Source organism: Pristiophorus japonicus, chromosome 1 (genome assembly GCF_044704955.1).
Source record: "Pristiophorus japonicus isolate sPriJap1 chromosome 1, sPriJap1.hap1, whole genome shotgun sequence".
Taxonomy (NCBI): domain Eukaryota; kingdom Metazoa; phylum Chordata; class Chondrichthyes; family Pristiophoridae; genus Pristiophorus; species Pristiophorus japonicus.
The window spans coordinates 379,240,211-379,254,340 of record NC_091977.1 but is presented as its reverse complement, the minus strand read 5'-3'; the positions used below and the strand labels follow the sequence as shown (position 1 = coordinate 379,254,340).

The 14,130-nt window shown below is 44.8% G+C and overlaps 1 protein-coding gene across 1 annotated transcript in view; it reads left to right on the top strand.

Moving 5' to 3' along the window:
* Positions 1 to 14,130, top strand: part of LOC139266053 (polyamine-modulated factor 1-binding protein 1-like) — an 887,264-nt gene that overhangs the window by 729,041 nt on the left and 144,093 nt on the right. The gene's annotated exons all lie outside the window — the stretch shown is intronic.

The following is a 14,130-nucleotide window of genomic DNA, read 5'->3' as shown; positions in this document are numbered from 1 at the left end:
AGATCATTGAACTGGTTGTGGAAGACAGTGAAAAACAATTAATGATGGCACAGCAGAGGACAGAGCATGTACCAAGGTTCTTGGATGCAGTACTGGGAGGCCTTGGTGCAGGAGATGGATAGGAGGAGAGAGGCGATGTTTCCAGGCAATAGTGTAAGGTACAATGGGAGCGGATAGCCGCTGTGGTGAATGCCAGCAGTGATGCCCTAAGGACATGGACGCAGTGCAGGAAGAAAAAAAGAAAAAGAAAGACTTGCATTTATATAGCACCTTTCACACCCACCGGACATCTCAAAGCACTTTACAGCCAATGAAGTACTTTTGGAGTGTTGTCACTGTTGTAATGTGGAATAAGTTTAATGACCTCACACGAGTGGTCAAGATCAGTGAATTCATCTTCAAGTGCCCTATTTCACCATCTGCAGCACTAGCGTCACACGATGCTCAATGCACCACACCTCATCACTCACCAACAGTCTTTACCAAACATGGCTCATACCTTACATTCATAGTCTCACTTCACCCTTGCACACTTACCTGCGCTGCAAGTCATTGCAGAAGGGAGTATCAATATGGAAACACAGACCAGAGAGAGGGCGCCAAGGATCTCTGACGCAGCACTACAGGCCTTAATGCAGGAAGTAGAAAGGAGAGAGGTCCTGTATCCATAGGGAGCTAGGGGGCCCTCCAGGCAGACACTGCAAAGGCAGTGGAAGCAGATAGCGGTGGAGGTCAATACCAGCAGTGCTGCTCCGAAGACCTGAATACAGTGCAGAAATAAGTTTAATGACCTCACACGAGTAGTCAAGGTCAGTGAATGCATCTCCAAATGCCATAGTTCACCAACTGCACCACTAACTTCACTCACCGCTCAATTCACAACACCCCCATTACTCACCTACCAACAAGCTCTCTCAGTCATAACTCATACCTCACATTGCTCCACCTCACTCTCACACACTGCTGCATGTCTCACACCCACATCTCACAGCTTACACACACTGCCAGTTATTCAACCTTGATAGCCACATCTCCCAAACGGATTGCATCACACCCACTGACACTCTTCCCTTTTTCTTGAGAAGGAATCTAAGCAGCTGGGCATATGAATCATAGAATCATTATAGCACAGTAGGATGCCATTCATCCCATCAAGCCTGTGCCAGATCTCTGCAAGAGCACTTTAGCTAGTCCCATTGCCCCACCCTTACTCTGTAGCCCTGCAATTTTTTTTCCTTCAAGTATTTATCTAATTCTCTTTTAAAAGCCACGATTGAATCTGCCTCTACCATTCTTTCAGACGGTGCATTCCAGATCATAACCACTTGCTGCGTAAAAAAGTTTTTCTTTATGTCACCTTTGGATCGTCTGCCAATCATCTTAAATCTGTGTCCTCTGATTCTTGACCCTTTCGCCAATGGGAACAGTTTCTCTCTATCTACTCTGTCTAGACTGCTCATGATTTTGAACACCTCTATCAAACACCCTCATCCAGGAACCATTCTTGTAAATCTTTTCTGCACCCTCTCTAAAGTTTTCACATCCTTCTTAAAGTGTGGTGCCCAGAATTGGACATAATACTCCAGTTGTGGCCGAACCAGTGTTTTAGAAAGGTTCATCATAACTTCCTTAGCTTTTATACTCTATGCCTCTATTTATGAAGCCCAGGATCATGTATGCTTTTGTAACCACTTTCTCAACCTGTCCTACCACCTTCAACAATTTGAGCACACATACCCCCAGGTCTCTCTGTTCATGCACCCCCTTTAGAATTGTACCCTTTAGTTTATATTGCCTCTCCTCGTTCTTCCGAGCAAAATGTATTACTTTTCTGCATTAAACTTCATCTGCCACGTGTCCGCTCATTCCACCAGCATGTCTATGTCCTCTTGAAGTCTATCCCTATCCTCCTCACTGTTCATTGTACTTCCAAGTTTTGCCAGGGTTAAAGATATTTCCCCTGGGCAGGAGAGGAACTTGGAGTGGGAGGGGAAAGATCCAGTTGTCGTGGTCCACGTAGGTACCAATGACATAGGTAGGACAAAGAAAGAGGTTCTGCTGGAAGTGTATGAGCAGCTAGGGACTAAATTAAAAAACAAAACCACAAAATCATCTCTGGATTACTACCTGAGCCACGAGCAAATTGGCATAGGGTAAATAAGAGCAGAGAGATGAATGCGTGGCTCAAATATTGGTGTGGGAGAAATGGGTTTTGATTCATGGCACCAGTACTGGAGAAAGAGGGAGTTGTTCCGTTGGGTCGACTTCACTTGAACCATGCAAGGATCAGTGTCATTGCTAATCGAATAACTAGGGCTGTAGATAGGGCTTTAAACTAAATAGTCGGGGGTGGGGGGGGGGGAGGGTACAGGTGAGGGGAAATTTAAAAAGTCAAAGGAAAAAGAGAAGGCAATAGTGCAGGGTAGCGATAGGGGTACAAGGAAGGAACAAAGCGTATAAACATAAGAGTGAACCAGAATGTAGAGTCAGAATAGGGAAAAATGGTAAAAAGACAAAATTAAAGGCTCTTTATCTGAATGCACGCATCATTTGTAACAAGATAGATGAGTTAATGACACAAATAGAAATAAATGGGTATGATCTGATGGCCATTACAGAGACATGGTTGCAAGGTGACCAAAGCTGGGAACTGAATATTATGGGGTATTTGACATTTTGGAAGGATAGGCAGAAAGGAAAAGGAGGTGGTGTAGCTCTGTCAATAAAGGATGAGATCAATGCAGTGGTGAGAAATGATATTGGCTCAGGAGATCAAGATGTAGAATCAGTTTGGGTGGAAATAAGAAATAATGGGCTAGACTTTCCACTTGTTTTGCATCGATACCGCCCACTTAACGTCCATTTTAATGCTGAGATGAGAGGTATAATGTCCACATATCGGTCACTTAAGCACAAAGTGGAAACTAACGTCCATATATCGCTCACTTATCGCCCAGTGTTACTTTCGGCATGTAATTAACGCCAAGAAATAATAATACCGCCCGCCCACTTTTTTTTGGCGTAAAGATCAGAATGGATGAAACCAATGCCCATTATATCGCCGAGCATTACTTTCGGCACATCGCCCACATGTCGCTCGCCGAAAAAAACGCTGAGAAAAAGTTGCTCTCACCTGAACTAAACCCAGCGGTATGGACGCTATTTTGTAAATCGGAGGTCGGTTCATATAAAAGGCTGCTTCCACTTCTAGGGAGTTTTGATGTACTCTGGAGGTCTTTTAGGGTGATTTGAACATCTGAATAAACATCTCATCATACTGTGGACGATTTGAAGTTATTTTAGGTGTGAACAATAGGTATAATACTGAGAGTTATTGTAATGGGTCCTGTAATTTCTCAGCCTGTCTTGATGACCACAAACATGCTGCAGACTAGAGATGGCAGAAGGTATATTCAACAGCATTATGTGCCCAATCAAAGACATGCCAGACTGCTGAGGTGGATGAGACTTACACCCCAGGCATTTATAGGGAGAAGCGATCTTACCTGAACTTGTCCGATAACACGGAGACTGCGCTTCCGCAAAGAGGTTATCAGTGAGATATGCCAGCTCATCAGGGGAGATCTGCAGCCTGCCAGCACCATCAGGACCACACTGTCCGTCGAGGTCAAGGTCACTGTGACACTTGCCTTCTATGCATCGGGTTCCTTTCAGGCCTCAGCTGGCGACATTTGCGCTATATCTCAGCATGCCACACATTGCTGCATTCAACAGGTCACTAAAGCCCTTTACACATGCAGGATGGACTTTATCAGCTTCCCTATGACCAGCGAGGCACAGACTGAGAGGGCGCTAGGATTCTCCAGAATTGTAAACTTCGCCAAAGTGCAGGGAGCAATAGACTGTACGCACATCGCCATGCGGGCACCTTTTCAGGATGCAGAGGTTTTTTGGAATCAAAAGGGATTCCACTCCCTGAATGTGCAACTCGTTGTCGACCACCAGCAAATTATAATGGCAGTAAATGCAAAATTTCTGGGCAGCATTCATGATGCGCACATCCTGTGTGAGAGTGCTGTATCTGATATGTTTACAAGTCAGCCACAAGGTCAATGCTGGATGCTTGGTGACAAAAGATATGGCCTCGCCACCTGGCTGATGACCCCCCCCTGTGTAACACCTACACAGAAGCCGAGAAGCGATACAAGAGACAGACAGCCACATGCAATATCGTCGAGAATACCATTGGAGTGCTTAAGCAGTGCTTTAGATGCCTGGACCACTCAGTAGGGGAGCTCCAATACCACCCTGAGCAGGTAGCTCAATTCGTGGTGGTGTGCTCCATGCTGCACAACTTGGCTATCAGGAGGGGACAAGAATTGCCAGAAGGGTCTGACAGTCCACCTCACCAGAGAGAGGAAGAGGAGGACAAGGAGGTGAACGCTGATCTCAGGCCAGACAATCAGGATGACGCTGAAACCATGCCCCCGCCTCCTCTAGACCGCAGGAAAGGCTCCGTGGTGGCTACATAACTGCAAGACTCCTACGTCAGCAGCTCATAAATGAACGCTTTGCTTGAAATAATGTTGGTCGTATTTACAAAGCTGCAAGACTGATGTGTCTGCAGCTCCTACACGAATGCTCTGCATTACCTTCGTGACAGTTAAAGTTTAAGTTGATTCAAGTGACGTTGAATTATCCCCTTTCATGTTAAGGAATCACCAGTGTGTAACGGTGCAGCTATCTGAGACAATGCACAACAAGGTTATGTTAAATAAAAATATTTAATGAGAACATTTGTATGAAATCATAATTATAACTGTTAAAAATACCCCACCCCACCACAAATTTATAACATTTATATCATTCATTCAATGTTGAACATTTCCAACAACACTTCATAGACATTGAACACAAATGCAAAAAAACAAGGTACGTCCCTCCCCACAAATCTCCCAACAAAATAGCAGCAACTATGTTAAAATACTGTGACCAAGACAACACCTGCGCCCATGCACCTTACTTTCCTTTCTCCCCCCCGCTTCTCCTCCCCTTCTCCTTCCCCTCCTGACTCCAAGCCGCCTGGCCGAGGAGCTCTTCAGGTGCTGCTTCATTGGGAGATTGATGGCAGAACCACTGCTTGGACGGATCTGGGAGAGGACGGTCCCGAGGTGGGAACGTGCTCCAAGCCAGAAGCAAGGTCTTCCTCCTGGCTCTCATGTGTCGTTGGCAATGGGGGTGCGACACCTTGGGGTGCAGTGCTGCGCACCAGGACCACTGGGAGGCCTCTGCCACCAGTGTTCCTGGCTATCACCTCCAGGATCTCCGCCATCCGCGGCACGTAGTCGCTCATGGTGGCAGACATGCTGGCCATCTGTTGGGATATGCCCCCTATTGTCTGTAGGATCTGTTGACCTATGTCAACACTCCTCTTGGACAAGTGTACCATGTTACTGCTCAGACCTGCCGCTCGTGGAGCGGACCTGCTGCATCGAACAAACCTCCGTGTGGTCAGCACCGTCCTGGAGACACCTCGGGTGCCCTGCGGCAAGGTGCTTGGGCCTGGTACCTCCACAGTGGAGGAGGGAATGGCCGCAGGAGCACGCGATGTCATGGGTGTTGACTGCATTATGGAGCTTGGCAATTTAGAGAACACTTTTATCAATCATCTATCATATTATTGGTCAGATATGAGTAGGTGTGGCATGTATTGACTTTACATCACGCAATGGTGTATACTTTACTCACATGTCATCACATCAGGTTCTGCTGCTGCATGCGTGGCCGACCGGGGGTGGCTCCCCACTAGTGCCAGCACCCGCTCCTCGATGTCGATGAGCTCGATGATAACTGGTGACCCGCCACCCGTTCGCCTCTGCTCGGCCCTATTTGAAAGCTTCTTCTGTAAAAGGTAACACTAGCATGACATGGCATTGCATGAGATCATTGCTAGGTACTGTCACAGAGACTGATATAACACATAACCGACAGATATAATCATGATTATTATGATAATTATCATTCTTTATCTAAAGACGTACACCGTAAATGCAGGCTTTAACTAAAACATTCCCGGTATAAGTGCAAGACCTCGAATCTGATTTTAATCAATCATTACACTTACAAATCAAATTATATAAATATATAAGTCGATGTAAATAAATGTAATACTTACTCTGGCGGATCCGACAAGGTTGTTCCAGCGCTTGCGGCACTGGTTGCCCTCACGCATCTCATTGGTCGCCGACGAGACCACCTCGGCTATGTCGGCCCATATTCTCTAGTAGACCTTTGGGGTGGGCTTCCCACACCTACCCTGTGTCAATTGACCCCAGCGTGACTCCACCTCCTGCAGGAGGGAGACATTTGCCTCGTCGGAGAATCTCCACACTCGTTTGTGACAGAAGGTCAAAAAAATGTAACACTAACGCCCATTTAAGATCGCTCATGGTAACGCCCATTTTATAAAATGGAAAGTTGGGGTTTTGAAAATGGGCGATAATCCAGCGATCTCAAAATCCATATTTACCGCCACAGCTGGAAATAACGCCCATTTTTTGGTGATCTGCACAAAAGTGGAAAGTCTAGCCCAATAAAGGAAAGAAGTCACTGGTGGGAGTAGTCTATAGGCCCCCTAACACTAGCTACACTGTAGGACAGAGTATAAATCAAGAAATAATGGAGGCTTGTAAGAAAGGTACAGTAATAATCATGGGCGATTTTAATCTACATATAGATTAGACAAATCAAATTGGCAAAGATTACCTTGAGGACGGGTTCATAGAGTGTATTTGGGATGGTTTCTTAGAACAATATGTTGTTGAACCAACCAGGGAGCATGCTATTTTAGATCTGGTCATGTGTAATGAGGTAGGATTAATTAATGATCTTATAGTAAAGGATCCTTTAGGGAAGAGTAATCATAGCATATTAGAATTTCAAATTCAACTTGAGGATGAGAAATTTGGATCTCAAGCCAGTGTCCTGAACTTAAATAAAGGCGATTACAAAGGTCTGAAGACAGAGTTGGCTGGGAAAATAGATTAAAGGGTAAGATGGTAGATATTTCATAACTCTCAGCAAAGATATATTCCAGTGAGAAAGAAAGACTCTAAAAGAAGGATGGTATCAAATTGAAAACAACGGCATACAATGTTGCAAATATTAGTGGTAGACCAAAGTATTGGGAAATTTTTTTAAACCAACAAAGTACGACTAAAAAACTAATAAAGAGAGAGAAGATAAATTATGAGAGTAAACTGGCAAGAAATATAAAAACAGACAGTAAGAGCTGCTACAGATATATAAAAAGGAAGAGAGTAGCTAAAGTAAATGTTGGTCCCTTAGAGGATGAGACTGGGGAATTAATAATGGGAAACAGGGAAATGGCAGAGACTTTGAACAAATATTATGTATTGGTCTTCATGGTAGAAGACACTAAAAGCATCCTAATAATAATAGATAATCAAGGGGTTATATGGAGGGGGTGACTTAAAAACAATCACTATCTCGAGAGAAAAAGTATTAGGCAAACTAAAGGGACTAAAGGTGGACAAGTCCCCTGGACCTGATGGCCTGCATCCTCAGGTCTTAAAAGAAGTTGTTGCAGAGATAGTGGATGCATTGGTTGTAATCTACCAAAATTCCCTGGATTCTGGAGTGGTCCCAGCAGATTGGAAAACCGCAAATGTAACACCGCTGTTTAAAAAAGGAGGCAGACAGAAAGCAGGAAACTATTGACCAGTTAGTCTAACATGTGTCATTGGGAAAATGCTGGAATCTATTATTAAGGAAGTAGTAGCAGGACATTTAGAAAATCGTAACAAAATCAAGCAGAGTTAGCATGGTTTTATGAAAGGGAAATCATGTTTGACAAATTTGCTGGAGTTCTTTGAGGATGTAACGAGTAGGGTGGATAAGGGGGAACCAGTGGATGTGTTGTATTTGGATTTCCAGAAGGCATTCGATAAGGTGCCATCTAAAAGGTTACTGCACAAGATAAGAGCTCATGGTGTTGGGGGTAATATATTAGCATGGCTAACTTACAGAAAACAGAGTGGGGATAAATGGGTAATTTTCAGGTTGGCAAACTGTAACTAGCGGGGTGCCACAGGGACCGGTGCTGGGGCCTCAACTATTTACAATCTATATTAATGACTTGGATGAAGGGACCGAGTGTAATGTAGCTAAATTTGTTGATGATACAAACAAAGGTGGGAAAGTAAGTTGTGAGGAGGATGCACAAAATTTACAAAGGGATATAGATAGGCTAAGTGAATGGGCAAAATTTGGCAGATGGAGTATAATGTGGAAAAATGTGAGTTTATCCACTTTGGTAGGAAGAATAAACAAACAAATTATTATTCAAATGGAGAGAGACTACAAAATGCTGAGGGACAGAGGGATCTGGGGGTCTTTGTACATGAAACACAAATAGTTAGCATTCAGGTACAGCAAGTAATTAGGAAGGCAAATGGAATGTTTGCCTTTATTGCAAGGGGGATGGAGTATAAAAGTAGGGAAGTCTTGTTACAACTGTTCAGGGCGTTGGTGAGACCACACCTAGAGTACCGCGTACAGTTTTGATCTCCTTATTTAAGGAGGGATATACTTGCATTAGAGGCAGTTAAGAGAAGGTTCACTCCATTGATTCCTGAGATAAAGGGGTTCTTATGAAGAAAGGTTGAGCAGTTTGGGCCTATACTCATTGGAATTGAGAAGGTGATATTATTGAAACGGCGAAGATTCTGAGGGGGCTGGACAGGTTAGAGAGGCTGTTTCTCCTTGTGGGGGAATCAAGAACTTGGGGTCATAGTTTCAGAATAAGGGGTTGCACATTTAAAACATAGAAACATAGAAATTAGGTGCAGGAGCAGGCCATTCAGCCCTTCGAGCCTGCACCGCCATTCAATAAGATCATGGCTGATCATTCAACCGCAGTACCCCTTTCCTGCTTTCTCTCCATACCCCTTGATCTCTTTGGCCGTAAGGGCCATATCTAACTCCCCTTTGAATATATCTAATGAACTGGCCTCAACAACTTTCTGCGGCAGAGAATTCCACACGTTAACCACTCTCTGAGTGAAGAAGTTTCTCCTCATCTCGGTCCTAAACGGCTTACCTCTTATTCTTAGACTGTGACCCCTGGTTCTGGAATTCCCCAGCAACGGGAACATTCTTCTTGCCTCTAACCTGTCCAATCCCATCAGAACTTTATATGTTTCTATGAGATCCCCTCTCATTCTGCTAAACTCCAGTGGATACAAGCCCAGTTGATCCAGTCTCTCCTCATATGTCAGTCCTGCCATCCCAGGAATCAATCTGGTGAACCTTCGCTGCACTCCCTCAATAGCAAGAACGTCCTTCCTCAGATTAGGAGACCCAAAACTGAACATAATATTCCAGGTGTGAGGAGATGAGGAGGAATTTCTTCTCAGAGGGTCATGAATCTTTAGAATTCTCTACCCCAGAGAGCTGTTGAGGCTGGGTCATTGAATATATTTAAAGGTAGAGATCGACAAATATTTGAACGATAGGGGAGTCAAGGGTTATGAGGAGTGGGTTGGCAAGTGGTGTTGAGTCCAAGATCAGATCAGCCATGATCTTATTGAATGGCAGAACAGGCTCGAGGGGCCAAATGGCCTACTCCTGCTCCTATTTCTTATGTTCTTATGTTTTGTGTCATCTGCAAATTTTGAAATAATGCCCTGTACACCCAAGTCCAAATCATTAATATATATCAAGAAAAGCAGTGGTCCTAGTACCAACCCCTGGAGAACACCACAGTGTACCTTCCTCCACTCCGAAAACAACCATTCACCACTACTGTTTTCTGTCACTTAGCCAATTTGTATCCATGCTGCCACTGTCCCTTTTATTCCATGGGCTTCAACTTTGCTGGCAAACCTATTATGTGGCACTTTATCAAACGCCTTTTGGAAGTCCATGTACACCACATCAACTACATTGCTCTCATCAACACACACTGTTACTTCATCAAAAAATTCAGTCAAGTTAGTTAAACACAATTTGCCTTTAAGAAGTCCATGCTGGCTTCCCTTAATTAATCCACACATCCAAGGGACAGTTAATTTTGTCCCGGATTATTGTTTCTAAAAGCTTCCCCATTACCGAGGTTAAACTGACTAGCCCATTGCTGTGTTTATCCTTACACCCCTTTTTGAACAAGTATGTAGCATTTGCAATTCTCCAGTCCTTTGCACCACCCCCCGCATCGAAGGAGGATTGGAAGATTATAGTCAGTATCTCTGCAATTTTCACCTTCGTTTGGCATCCTAGGATGCATCCCATCCAGTTCTGATGACCTAAATACTTTAAGTACAGCCAGCCTTTCTCATACCTCCACTTTATCAATTTTTATCCCATCCACTATCTCAACTACCTCCTCTTTCACTATAACTTTGGCAGCATCTTCCTCCTTGGTAAAGACAAACATAATGTACTCCTTTAGTACCTCAGCCATGCCCACTGCCTCCTTTTTGGTCCCCAATCATCCTTATCCCTCTTCCTACTACCCATTTACTATTTACATGCCTATAGAAGACTTTTGGATTCCTTTTTATGTGAGCTGCCAATCTATTCTCATCCTCCCTCATTGCCCCTTTTATTTCCTTTTTCACATCACCTCTGAACTTTCTGTATTCAGCCTGGTTCTCACTCGTATTCTCAACCTGACAGCTGACATACGCCCCTTTTTTCTACTTTATTTTATTTTCTATGGGCTGGATTTTCTGCTCCTGGCCGCCTCTGTTTTCGCCCCAGAGGGGTGGCAATAGTGGCGGTGAGCTCTTCTGGGCGGGCAGCCAGCTTCCAGCACCCCGCCGGGGTTTTCGGGGACGGTTTTGGCGGAGCGCAGAGCATTACCTCCAGGAAGAAGCGAGCCGGTGTGCAACGTCCCTGGTTGCAAGCACAACCTGATTTTTGATTCCCGCCTGACCTGTAGCACTGTGTAGTGGGCCCTGCTAGGGCCACCTGTGAAAACGGGCGGTCCAACCTATCCCGGTTGCAGTGAGGTAAGTAATGTCATAAGAACATAAGAACATAAGAATTAGGAGCAGGAGTAGGCCATCTAGCCCCTCGAGCCTGCTCCGCCATTCAATAAGATCATGGCTGATCTGGCCGTGGACTCAGCTCCACTTACCCGCCCGCTCCCCATGTCCACCTCAGGTAAGTTTGTTTTTTCCTTTTTTTTGAGATTTCTTTTGTGGTGGCATGGGCAATGTATTGGGAATGTTTTTGTTGGGGGGTTTTTCAGGTTTTTTTCTCCCCAGGCCTCTTTTAGAGCACTCCCAGGCCGACTGTTTAGCTCGGGATTTTCGCATGCTAAGCCAGCCTAGCGCCCCAAGAAAGGTGTGCAACGCCTCCCTTACCACTCCGTCCCACAACCAAGGCCCAGTTGCCCAGTTTTTCTGACTGAGGCGCAGAGTTTTTCCAGGCGGTATCAGTACCGCCCTGCCCCACCGTCATTAACGCCGCAAAATCCTCAAAGTCAAAAATCCAGTCCTCTTTCATCATCCAGGGAGCTCTGGCTGTGGTTACCCTACCTTTCCCCCTTATAGGTATATACCCGAACCATTTCCTATTTAAAGGCATCCCATTGTTCAATTACAGTTTTGCCTGCCAATCTTTGATTCCAATTTACCCGGGCCAGGTACATTCTCAATCCACTGAAATTGGCCCTCCACCAGTTAAGTATTTTGACTCTAGATTGCTTTTTGTCTTTTTCCATAGCTAACCTAAACCATATGATACAATGATCACTGTTCCCTAAATGTTCCCATGGTGAAACTTGATCCATCTGACCCACTTCATTCCCCCAAACCAGATCCAGCAATGCCTCCTTCCTCGTTGGGCCGGAAACATACTGATGAAGAATGTTCTCCTGAACACACTTCAGAAATTCTTTCCCCTCTCTGGTCTTTACTCTATTACTATCCCAGTCTATATTAGGATAATTAAAGACCCCCATTATCATTATGCTATAGCTCAAGCACCTTTCTGTAATTTCCTTACAAATGTTTTCCTTTTTATCCTTCCCACTAGTAGGTGGCCTATAGAATACACACAGTAGTGTAATGGCACCTCTACTGTTTCTTAACTCTAAAGGTTCTGTCCTTGACCCCTCCAGGACATCCTCACTGTCCTGCACTGTAATATTCTCCTTAATCAATACTGAAGTAGCAGAGAACTTTGCATGTCTTTTTTTAATCAGACACTCTTGGTGACTTTTTCCCACATACAATACATGAACTTCATTTGGCTGTTATATAAGCTTCAGCATTTGGCAATAATCAGCTCTGACTAATGAAGATAAATCTGACCAGGCAGTGAATCTAATGGAGCATCTGGCAGTGGATGTCCATGGCTTGCGGGGGGAGGAGGGGAGGGGAGGGGATTGGCCACCTAGGGTATTATCCCATGCCACTTTATGTTGCTGGGAATTGAAGGATTTCCAGATTACTTATAAAAGGGGTTAATAGAGTAACATTTTTCCTGGATCAATCTTTTTGGTATCAAGTTGAAGCAATCCTGGGAAGCTTTAAGAAACAGCAACAAAATCTAATGACTATATTGTGGATATCCCAGAAGGGGATAGAGAATCAAGGCCAGCAATAGACCAGACCATTCTCAGCCAAACAGCAGCCATTCTTTCAGACATTGAGTAACATTGACTCAAGAGTTAAGCATGCCAACAGGATGATTAGTAGGACCTCAGAAAGAAAAAAAAAATGAAATCCTGCTTCCTCCTCCACCATCAAACCATGCACCAGTCCAGAGAGGACACTATTGAAGGAAGAGATTACATATTACTATTTCACAACCGGCTGCAGTGCATGACTAGCATGGACTAGTGATTTCAAGCTTTGTGGGTCACTTAGGTGTATACCATGTCGATTTGAGTTTAATAAAAATTTAATTTCATGTTCCCATTAATTTGCATATATTTCAATTTGCTGATAATAAAGGTTTTGGTATTCTGATTTAGGCCTTAGTCACAATATGGTAACATGCTAGAAACAGCCATTTGTAAGCCTCCAGGTCCAAAAAGATAGAACACTGTTATGTCTGTAATGCACTTATGAATGACTCCACGAGGCAATGTGTTGTACTCAAACTGTAGTGACCTTGGTCCTTTATTCGTAACTCCAGAGTGAGGCACAAACATGGTGGGAAGCCTTTTATACTGGGCCCTGCACACCTATGCAGGTGACTCTCAGGTCTCCCACCGCAGTGCCCTCTGGTGGACAGCCTCTGCCACAGGGGCAGGAAACCCCAGTCTCCACCAGTTGCATCCTCTAGAGGTGCCAGTATAGTATATACACAGTACGTCAGATAACAAGTTTTCATCTTATGCAACTATACAGTGACTACACAGAGAGTATATCTATAGGCTTCATATATAACATCACTCTCCCCCAAGTCCTTTGTGCCGATTACCTTTGCACTATGTGCTCTGGCTTAGTTCTTTCCAGACTTAAGTGCCAATAGCCCTTGACCTTGGCTATGCTTTGGCTTGGCTCGCTCCCTGTTAACCCCCAAGTCCTTTTGCCACAACATTAGGTAGTGGTTACCAGTTTGGATAGTTCAATGATGCAGTGGAGGTTCCAGTGGGTTCTGGGTGTGATCCATGTGTGTCCATGGCTACATATATCCATTCCCCCCCACACAGCGAGATCATGCAGCAGGCCCATTACATTAACATACAGGATCAGACACAGTGCAAAGGAAAGAAATTACAGTTTGTATCGTGACACATAGGTTCAGTGACTTACATTCGTTACGCTTTGCGGTCGTGCACCAGGATTTGGTAGATTGCATTCATGGTTCAGTCATGGTAAGTACTGAGGTAGCAAGTTCCAGAGCAACCGGATGGGATCCTAGTTGTCTGTTAGCGGCGCTATGCCCCCTGCTAGCGGGGTGGGCTTGGTTCGCTCCCCTAGCCAGGACTCAAGGCCTTTGCCGTTGCCTAGTGGTGGGCAGAGCCACAGATGTGTGTGGCCTCCCTGTCCTCCTTTGAGGGCTGCAGAATCTTCTGCCTGCTCTCTAATAGTCTTGGGAACCTGGCTGTTCCAGGTCCCGTTTGGGGAGCTCGTTGGTTCTGACCTTTCACTCCCGGACATGGCCGAGGTAGCGACTGGGTCTGGGGGC